Here is an 11476-nt window from a genome sequence, read left to right as displayed (position 1 = left end):
GTCACCAAACAAGACTTTTACAGTCCGTTAAGAAACTCTTATTATCAGAAATAAACATGTGTCTGATTTTACAGTCCTGAACATTTTCACATGTTGGAAAATCAAACTTTATTTGTGTAGCAGCTTTACAATCCACATTTATGTTGAAATCTTGACTGTATATTTCCTTCTTTGTTTCAGGGATTTTTGTATATTTGCTGCTTTTATGTTCTTTTAATATCTGGATGTCTCTGCTTCTGATTGGACATTTATCTTCAATCAGAAAGACAAATCAAATCTTTTTCTGCTCCTATAATAATAATAATGATAATAATAATGATAATAATAATAATAATAAATGAAATAAATAATATAAAAATAGAAAGTAAAAGAATCAACCAGCTCTTGGTTTGGTTTTGTCAGATTTGAGTTAGTTTGATTTCAGGAGCTTGAAGTAGAAGGTAAACCAGATTTTCAAACTAGTTTGAAATGAAAGACTGATGCTGCGCTGAAGAGAAATGATGACAAGTTTCAGAGTTTCAAATCCTCTGATCACGTGTTGTTGTTGTGTTTGATTCTTCAGTTGGGCTGAAACATGACGAGTCGTCGGCTGCTGAGCGTCTTCATCCTGCTGTCTGTCCTCACGCTGCTGCCTGCAGCTGAGACACAAACAAACTCCAACTATTCAATCTGGATGACTTTAACTAAACACATTTTCATTCATATATCAGTGCTTCCTTCTGACCTGTAGGGGGCACAGTTTCACTCTCTGCACGTCTATCAATCAGTACAAATCCAAATAATGCTGCAGCTGCTAAACTTTAGAAAGATAAATAAAAAGATAACTAAATGGAAGGATGACACTTTTATGCTTCAATATATAGAATTATAATATACTCAACATATTATTTATTTTGGTTGGACCAACAGCAGCATTTGAAAAATTGTCATTTAACTTGTTAAATAAGGCTGATGATTATTCTCTGAAATGGAAATAATGATAAGACTATTTAATGAAGAAATTTGTCTTTCAGGCTGATTGAGGCCTGAGATGATGACATCCTGACATTCTCAGCTCAAAGACAAACATTCCTCCTGCTGTCTATATTTTCTGAGGATTCGTGCTGAAGATGAAACCTCGACTCTTCTTGTTCTCCCGTGTTTTCTCTGAGCGTCGTGTTTCTGTGACCTACAGCAGAGAGTGTTTGACAGCGAGACGAAGTCTCACACCTCCTTATTTCCAGATCACTGAGTTTCTAACCAGCAGCTTTCTGATGCAGCAGAGACACAGAGGGGAGAGAGGACTGAAAGCAAAATAAGAGCCTGAAGAAGAAATCACAACAAAGTTCAGCTCTCAGCAGATTCCCTGAGCTTCTTCCTTTGTGTGTTTCAGGTGGAGAGGAGGGCGGGGTCAACATAGGTGAAGGTGAGATTTTTAATATCTCAAAATACTACAAGCATGAGTCATGTTGAAAACCTGCAACAGAAGAAGTAAAGGAGCTTTTTAGTTTGATCACCGAGGATCAATATCAGTGATCATAAAAAACAGTCTGAAGATGTTTTAATATCAAGCAGAAATACACTTTGTTTCCTTCGCAGAGGAAGACAGAAGCACGACATCTTCGGCTGTGTGGAGGAGCTGAAGAAACACGCCAGATACCAATAGATCCAGGATCTAGTTAGAACCTCCTGGACTCACTTTCCCTCTGCAGACCGACTCGGGTATGTAACCCATGGACCTGATGAATAGAAACACCAACAGAGGGTTCAGTTTTTGATGGTGACCGATGAGACAACAGAACAAGAACAAGATAACGAGAGAGAACAAAACAACAAGAAAGTTTTCATATACACAGGACATGATGTCCAGTTCAAACAAAAAGGTGAACTTCAGCTACCCAACTTCTGTCACTACTGTCTGTCTGTGGTTGTCAGTGAGGTATTTGATCCCTCTGTGAGCAAAGATTGGAAACACACTGAAGAAAATATTTTACAAAGCTTAAACATTGACATGAAATGTCTGTATTTTATGAAAATATTTCCAAAGGAAATCATCTGAAGCTCAACTGGAGCGTCATTTAACATCTTAAAATCATGTACAAAGATCCTGGAATTAACACAGAACTCAAATATAACAGTAAACAACAAGGTCAATAATGGAATCATTAAACTGTATCACATATTTTATAATAACTGTTAAAACCTTTGATGAATTAATCATTGAACATAATATCCCAAAAAGTGAATACTTATATTACATCACTTAACTGCATTCTATTAAAAAGAATATCCCCATAAACAAAGAACACTGACACACACATTTGAAAACATACTTTTTTTAAATCAACTTGTTCAATGAAAATAGTTAAAATGTTTTACACAATATTAAATGAAAGCACCAACAATCAGTTTAAGACTTGTGCAATGAAATAGATCAGAGTTCTCCATGAACTAGAGGATGATATTTCCTGGGATGATAAATGAAAAAACACAATGCAGCTGTTCTATTGTACAAATACAAACTAAGGCAATTTAAAAAACTAAACAGATTCTATTATACGCTGTCACAGCTGTATAAAGTATACAGTAAGTGTATAAAATGTGGTGCAGCTGAAGGAACTCTGCAATAAAATGAAAGATCTGTGGTTTGGAACAACAAAATCAGCGATAATCCACACTGATATAGTTATTCCACTCACACTACAGTCATGTATACTGGGACATCTGCATAACTTCAGCGGCGTATCTTCAAAGAATAAGAAGATCTTTCTCTCATCATGTCTGGTCACAAAGAAAGTAATCATGAATAACTTGATTGCTTTAAATACACAAAGAATAGATCACTGAAGAAATAGAAATGATTAAGTAGGAGAAGGAAGCTTATGGAATACGCCGAAACATGGACGCCACGTCACTACAAAAAATAAATAAATGAATTCATGACCACCATTTTTATCTTATTTGATTTTTTTTGTCTTTTCTGACCTAAGCTAAAAACTTCTTCTGTCAGTGCATGTTGGGATAGAGGATAGAGACGGTGTTTGAGGGGGGCACTGGTGAAGAGTTGGGTTAAATCTGTAAATTGGATTGGAGGGGGTTGGATATGGAAGGACCCTCATGTTTATTGATTAATGATAAGAATTGTGTATCTTTTGTTTTTCTGTTTATATTGAGTCCAGGAGGCAGAGAAGATGTTGAATGAGGATTTATTTGAAGATAAATATCAACATCACAGCACATCTCAGCTCGCTGCAGTATGACATGATATCCTGTTTCCATGACGTTACACAACATCACACAGTTAAAAGCTTCTCAACATCTTTTTCTTATGGATCGATCAGCTGTTGAAAACAACTGAAATATATTTTCCTGTACCTGATCACTGTTCAACATGAACAACAAGTCAACTGTCAACTTCTTACAGAGAAAGAAGCAAATGAATGAGCTGAGGTGAGAGGACGTCCACAAAGACTGCAACTCTGCTGCAGGTAATGACTGATCAGTAATCAATGTCATGATTGACTTTTACTGTTTTCTTTGATTCTGACTTCAAATGTTCAGAAAGTTCAGCTCTTAGTTTTGTTAGTTGACCTGAAGAGAGAAGCTGGACTTTATTTTTTTTCTCTTTTTTGTCACTTTTTAGTTTCTAATTTTTACACTTTGAGGATTTTATGATGATATGAAGATTTTTTTTTATCTTCATATCATCGTTACATTGATCATAAAAAGAAGAAAGTCTGGTCCAGTGTGACATGACAGCGATTGATTGTCTGACTGCGGGACAGAAAAGTGAAGTTTTTTAGTTTCTCAAAACAAAAACAAAAAAAACTTTCATGTTTTGTCATGTTTTTACAAATCAAAGCAAGCTGGAAGTCGATTCTTAATCTATATTTTTCCAGATATCAAACACACATGTTGGTGTTTTTATATTTCATGAGGCCTCCTGTTTTCTGAGCTGCTCTGCATTTATAAAGCTCATGTTGTTAGAAATCATCTCCTTTCTTTTCTCCTGCTGCAAACAAAACAAAAACATTTTAATCGTGTAGCTGAAATAATCAAATGAATTTATTCAAAACAAAAGTGAATCAAAGCTGTTGAGTGGAAACAGAAATGTCACATGATCTTTAAAATCTGGATCATCTGACGTGTCTATGATACAAAAAACAGAAAAAGTTTTGAACAGAAAGCTTTTCCTGTTGGGTTTTTAATGTGAACCGTCAGCAGGAAGCGTCGCGGCGAGGACGAAGCCTGAGAGAGGACGAGATGATGAGACAAGCAGAGATGTGGAGAGGCTGCGGGGGAAGATTTCACAGCAGCGACACATGAACACGTCCTGCTGGGAAACAGCTGATCATCGTTCATTAATAAACACACTCAGACATTTTTAATAAACCAGCTGCTGTCAGCTGCTCCAACACAAAACTGTCAATAAATTAACTTAAAGACGCAGAATGTTCTGTAAACATGAGTCCAGTCAGAGGAAAGTTTGTAGATTTATAACAAAATGTAGAAAGAAGCTTCAGTGCGTTTCTTTAGATCTTTAGTTTCTTAAAAAAAGCTCCTACAAATAAAATCTGTCATCACTATTTGTTGTGATTGTAACCAGTCCAGATACACAGTTTGACCATGAGACTCCTGAACGACACTCAGGAGTGTTTTCTAATCTTTCTAATCTCATATTTTTAGACTAGTTTTAGATTTACTTGATTATTCACGTTTAATTAAACAGTTTTTAATTCTTCTCAGACTTCTTTAAGGCTTTCGATACTGTTGAGCATTATTTTCTTTATCATTTGCTGAGGAAATTCAGCTTTGGAGATTTCTTCTGTAATGTAATTAAAACTCTGTGAAGCCAATTGTTCAATTAAGCTTAAATATGGGTCATCAGCAGGGCTTTTTTTGCCCTCACGAAATCTGTTTCGCAGCATTTTTGATCATTTCCAGGACAATTTTTCAAATGAAGGGAAATACCTTAGTTCTATGTTTCATGTTCTATGTTCACGTGACTATATAAACAAAAATGTAAACGAAACAGAGAAACAAACGTGAGGAAGTTTCAAAAAAACTCCAGAAAAACCAATGGTAACAGCAAGCTGCTGCCTCTTCAGCTACTACAGACCAGAGGTGGAAATAACATCAGCTCCTTTAGTTCAGCTCAAAATGTGTTGAATGAACATCATCACAACAGTTTCTTCCTCCAGCAGCACAGGTGTAGATTTCAGGGGACACACATCACCCTAACCCCCTCAATATTTAGAACACCTGCATTTTTCCCCCCCAATAACAACATGCACTGGATTTATTACTCCCAAAATATGAATATGAATTATGAGCTAATATAACCACTGAATCATACACACACACACACACACACACACACACACACAGTGTTGTTTTCAATGTGCAGAAAGTTTTGAACATGAGCAGAAATTTTGCTGAAACACATATGAGCTATTAAAGTCCAGGGGTTTGTAAATTACTTAAAATGAATTCATTTATCATAGATAAAGTAAATAGGTGCCACATGCACATTTAAAGAGGTTACTTCCCCAAACAAAAGACACAGAAGAGGACAGAAGAGTAAATCATGCCTGTATGTGTGTTGACTCAGCAGGGATAATATGAAATGAGAGAAGTTGATCTGCAGGAGAATAAATATTTGAAAGAATGCCTGAGAGCCTTACTGCATTATATTCCATTATATTCTGAATTGTCACCTGCTGCCTGAACTTTGTTTTCCTTTACATAAATAAAGACATTTCCACCACTAATTGATATAGAAAAAGGACAAAGCGTTGCATAAAAATTCACCCGAATGCAGGAAATAAAGTGTTTGATGTTTAAAATTTCCCAGGGGAAATTTTAATGTGACCCTCCCTCCCCCAAGTTGAAAGGAAACCTCCGCCCATGTCCAACAGTCAGTGAATCAATCACAGCTGAGGAGTTTAATGATGATCACCTGTTTTTACTCAGTGAGAAGACTCATGTGCAATCACAGTCACATCAGTACTTCAGTACAGGTAATTCTTTTCATCAGTTCAAATCTGATCATTTTGCTGCTCTCAAATTTTAAACCAGAATTGAAAAAAGCTGCTCAGAAACTCATGTTTAGCCTCGTATCAGGAAATAATAGTTCCAGAAATGTAACATTTACCTAATGTTGTTGATTTATAATATGAATGTTAGTTAATGCTTGGTATTTTACATGCAGGTAATCCAAAAAGTTATCTTAACTACTCACAAAACAATAGCTTGTCAAACTAAAATTACTTTCAAAAAGTATTTCAACCACATACATGATCACAATCTGAGTGTGTAATCTCATATTCTTACACAGAGGTACAACTGAAGCGATACTTGATAAAGCGCGGTTGTGTCTGATTTAGGGACTCGGCAGGCCAATCCTCACCCAAGGATGTTTTGAGAGGAGAGGCCCACAATTGTGTGGCAGCAATAAACCAGGTGTGCAGTCCAAGGCCTGACCTCAAAGGTACACCACTGCTTAACACTGAGTTGGAGTTGTTTGTGGGCAGCTCAGCATCCATAGATCACAACACTGGGGTAAAAAGAGCAGGTTATGCAGTAGTAACACAACATGATACACTGAAAGTGGAACCCATACACTGCCCACTCACTTTTCTGCACAAGCCGCAGGACTAAAAGCACTCACAGAAGCATGCAAATTGGCTAAGGAGAAAACCGCTACTATCTACACAGATAGCTGGTATGCTATGGGGTGGTACATGACGCACACAAACAACACAACAAATATAACAGACTCTATCTCAACAGGAGATGCATGAGCAGATGTAGTGATGCTGAGCACAAATACCCCTACACCTGAAACACCAACAGGTGATCTTAAAGATTTACAGGACAGAGCAACACCAGATTGAACACATCAGTGGTAAATGGTAACTCATGTCAACATAAATATCTCTTTCCCTTTTATGCAAAATTGACACATGGTGTAGACTACATGTCAAAGTGGGGAATGCCGACAGAAGTAAACAGATTACACAAAAGGCTTCTCAAATTACTCAGAAGAAATTTGTGAAAGATGTCTAATCTGTGCCAAAAACAATGCTGGCAGGGGACAACAAATGCCACAAAGTGCACATCCCAGACCAGATGAATTTTTTTATCACCTACAAATGGATTTTATTGAACTGAGTCAAGGCAAGGAGAAGAAATACTGTCTAGTCATAGTAACATGGATGCTAGTGCTGTAGCAAAGATGTTGATAAGAGAAATAATACCTAGGTTTGGGATTCCAAGAAAAATCAGCAGTAATAATGGCACGTATTTTGTAAACAAAGCAATCATTTTGCTATCTGGAAATTGACCTAATCAAGTCTGTGCCTTCCACCCACAGAGTGGAGGGGCAGTAGAGAGAAAATGGCACTCTCAAAAACAAACTGACCAAATGTTGTGCTGATACAGGGCTGAGCTGGATAAAGGCTCTCCCCCTGGCGTTAACATAAATGAAGGCACACATATGACCCAGAAATAATCTCAGTCCTTTTGAAATCCTATTTGGCAGACCAATGAAGGCAGGTGTTTGACCAGCTTACTTGTGTCTTTGACAGCTCCCTGGCACAGAGGAATGTACTGATGAGATTTTGAGATCATGTGTAAACTTGTACTCTGCTCTTAGTGCTATCCACACACAGGTGAAAGCAGCCCTACCTCAAGAAAGACTTGGCAGCCTACACAACCTTGAGCCCAGGGACTGGGTGGTGATAAAAGACTTCAGGAAAGAGTGTTTGAACCAGGCCAGGTGGCCACAGTCACTGGCCACTGTCACCTGTGACCTGTGACATCATCCTGTGACAAGCTGCAAGGCTGAAAGAGACAAGCTGATCAGACAAGAACAAAAGAACAAAGAAAAAATGTTTTCTTAACCTAACCACTTGGTCACAATTTAGAGTAAGATTCAACTTAAGCTTTGTTCAGTACTCAAGTAATTACTAGTTTATAACCATTTAACTTTACTGCAAGCCACGCAGATGATCAAGTCCCTTTTATTCTTCCGATGTCGATGATATCTCTGCTTCTCACTCTACAGCTGCACACATGGACAGGACAGAGGTGAACCCTGACTCCGCTGACTAGCTTACGAAAATGGGGCTCCCAAACTCTGCCACATGGCTGGACCCGTGCGACATGGTTCATTGAAAAAAGATGGATGAAACACACATCTTATCACTTATTAGAGCAACTTGGTTGCAACTTGGGTTGACATCTGGGCAGACTTAGTTGTGAGAGAGTATGTTGTTTGATGCTAAACGTTGATGCTTTGATGTTAGATGCTGCATGTTATACTTGAGGGCTACATGCTTATGTTGTGTTGTTAAACGCTTTTTTAGAGCTCCACTTGTGAAGCTGTGTTGTTTCAGCTGATCTGACTGTTGATTCAGCTCTACTTTTGTAGTGATTTCACCCATTTAGACTTTGCATGCATTTCTCTCTCTTGCCCTTACTAACCTACACACACACAGAGTGGGCACCCTCAGTTCATGCTCAACTCAGATCGGTGTTTCCAATTCTCCAGTCTGATTCATCAGTTCCTTTGTGTGTCTCCTCACTCCTACCCACACATGACGTCACCCACCCCACGTGGTCGAGTCAGCCATATTATATTGTAGTTTCTCCTTTTGGTGTTCCCCTTTTTCCACATGACTTCACCATGTAGAGGAAAAAATGATATTAGAAGTGCACTGATGGAGAAATTACTATATCATTGTATTAATAATTTGATGATCATTAATGCAGTGTAGAAGTGTATTCAACTGATCAATTTTGCCTTTAAAAGAACATGATGCACTTTTGACCTTATCTATGACCTTTTATATGCTATAACCACATTGTTCTGTTTTAAGTAAGATGGCTCACTGAAATGTCTCACACCTTGTTTTTGTAGACAAAATAAGTGTCTCATCTGTTAGGAAAGAAGAAATAGAAAAGCTGAAGTGCATGTTACATGGTGACCTCAATTCTAAAGAAGTGAACATTGCAAAAGGGAACTAAATGCAAGAACTAGAAGCTGTACAAGACAGGCATGACACCATAAATGGAATTATAATTTCATGAGTTCCTTGAGTTAAAGTAAGTTGAGTTTATGACATTGCGCAGCCACGCTTTGATGGTGATGGCAAGAATAGCATGCATGCTGGTATCATCTATCTAATTTTATACATGATCCATGATGATGACGATGCAGAAAAATAGAAATGCATGGCAAAAATAGCATATTGCCAATATTTTAGAGAGCCCCAAAATTTCACAAATCATGTTTTCAGGGGAGCTCATGTCTTATTAAGAGGAGCCAAGCTCCCCCTAGCTCCCCTGTAGTTCACACCCAGGTTATGACTGAATTTGAGCATTAATCATTTGACCAGATTTCACCTTCTATTTTGTTAATATAATTATTAATTGGGATACCAGAATTTTGGATGAATCAATTATGACACTCAATCAGTGAATTAATTATCCTTTAATAATCAATTATTACTTATTTCGGATAACCAAATTTAATCTGAATAACACCATGTGTCATGTCTCGTCCTATCTAAAGGTCATGTTTTTGTATTTCCCAATATTCATTTCTGCATTTCCTGTTTCACTTTGGTGTCTAACTCCCCTCTTCTTTCAGATCTTCTTTCTGCTCTTGTGTGTTTCCCATTCCTGTCATCGTCATTATCCTCTAATGTCGTCCATCTGCGTCTAGTTACCCTTCTCCTTATGTATTTAGTCTGCATGCTCCCTGCTCCCTGTGCCGGTTCGTCTTAGCCCTCAGCTGCAAGCATTCCAGCCTAGTCCATACTAGTGATAGCCTCCTTGTGTTTTTCTGACTCTGGATCTGATTTTTGACCTAGCTTCTGTCTTGCCCTTTATGTTTTGGTTACCTCCGCTGACTGACTGCCTGTGTACCAAACCTGCCTACTCAGTAAAGATTTTTTGAAACCCTGAATTGTCTGTGAGTTGTGCATATGGGTTTATTCCTGGTGTGTTTGAAAACTTGTCACCATGATCCCTATAGCATTCAATGCATCCCCAAAAACTTCAGAAGCTTTTGCCCAGGGAGATGAGACAACCACAACCATAGCTTTGGAAGATTTATAGTGGAAACCTTTTATAGTTATTACTTCTGTCCGGGTCAAATTGATCACTATAAGCAGATAATTATTATAACCGATTATTTTACTTTTTCTTTATTTCTCATGCAGATTACCATCTAATAGACATTTGTATATTTTTTACATGAATATAAAGTAATGCAACAGGCAGTTTCGCTGATTCTGTCCCAATCAATGTAAGTGGTTGCTCACTGTAACCATGATCATTATAAGTGGTTTCCACTGTATTGTGTTTTCTGTTCACTCTGTGTTTCCTGTCTGTCTGCCTGTGCTCAGCACCTGTCCTGCATTAAACCTCATTAGCCCTGCCCTGCTCCCTGTGACTTCCCAAGCAATCAGCTCCTTTTTGTTCTCCGGTTCCACCTGCACCTCATCCCCTCATCAGTTTAGTTTGTATTTAAGTCCAGGTTTTCAATTCAGTTTTGTTGAATTCTTTGGTTTGTTTTCTGTTTTGCTCTGCCAGCTTTGTTTTGTCTGCATGAGCCTAAAGTAAAGACGTTAATCTTCAGCCTTGCTCTGCCTGCAGTCTCCTGCATTTGGGTCTACCTGCTCTGATCTACATAACAATATTAGCGAAAGACAGCATTTTGCAATATTACTTTGGAGAAAAGATCATGATAAAAAATATGTAACAGTGATTTAATATTTTGATTTAAACTATGCATTAAAGCGTTATCATTCTTACTGTTTTCAAATTTTTACTTAACATTGATTGTAGGCCTTAAAATGCCAGTATTAAGTTTAATCAGCAGGTATTGTTTTTCATGCTAATATCTGAGAACTAACATCACTATAACCAGAAGACCTGAGCTAAATTGATCAACATAATTGTGTTTCAAGTGTATGGAACTGAATTCAGATCTGCTTAAAATATTGTGGAATATTGTTGGGTCAGATGGAGCCCACAGTAAATAGGGTAGATATTCTAAAGGTTTAAGTTAGCACGGAATGCTAAAATGGGGAATTGTAATGGAAATTTATACTCTTATGTTAATGATTATGTGCACTGGCTTATATTATTCTGTCTTAGGGCTAGGTGCACAGTATAATACTCTGTCCTTTCTGCTTCTTGTGTGAAAATGTTCCACTGCTGGTTCCCAACAGGTGTGGATAAGTTAACAAAAGCAAGCTGTGGGATTCAGCCTTCAACTTTTAATTCTCAGCAGATAGAGGCAGAGAAAGAAACCCCTTAAGGTATGACAATAGATAGAGCTATGAATGGAAAGAAGGAATACTGTGTATTGATTAAAAGACAACTGTTAGTTTGATAAATGTGGGATGTTTTGTGACGCATGCAACTGTATGCATAAATATGATAACTGAACTTCATACAGTATCTCTCAGTCCAACAAGCTCAG

At 37.6% G+C, this 11476-nt stretch overlaps 1 long non-coding RNA gene across 1 annotated transcript; it reads left to right on the top strand.

Moving 5' to 3' along the window:
* Positions 1-5890: 5890 nt before the first annotated feature.
* Positions 5891-9952, top strand: LOC137176937 (uncharacterized). Its single transcript, XR_010925901.1, has 4 exons — positions 5891-5999; positions 6366-6469; positions 7637-7908; positions 8048-9952. It is a non-coding gene; the product is annotated as an uncharacterized lncRNA (long non-coding RNA).
* Positions 9953-11476: the final 1524 nt, after the last annotated feature.

The sequence above is a fragment of the Thunnus thynnus genome, chromosome 24 (assembly GCF_963924715.1).
Source record: "Thunnus thynnus chromosome 24, fThuThy2.1, whole genome shotgun sequence".
NCBI lineage: Eukaryota > Metazoa > Chordata > Actinopteri > Scombriformes > Scombridae > Thunnus > Thunnus thynnus.
The sequence above is the reverse complement of the archived record's forward strand: the minus strand, read 5'-3'. Positions and strand labels throughout refer to the sequence as shown.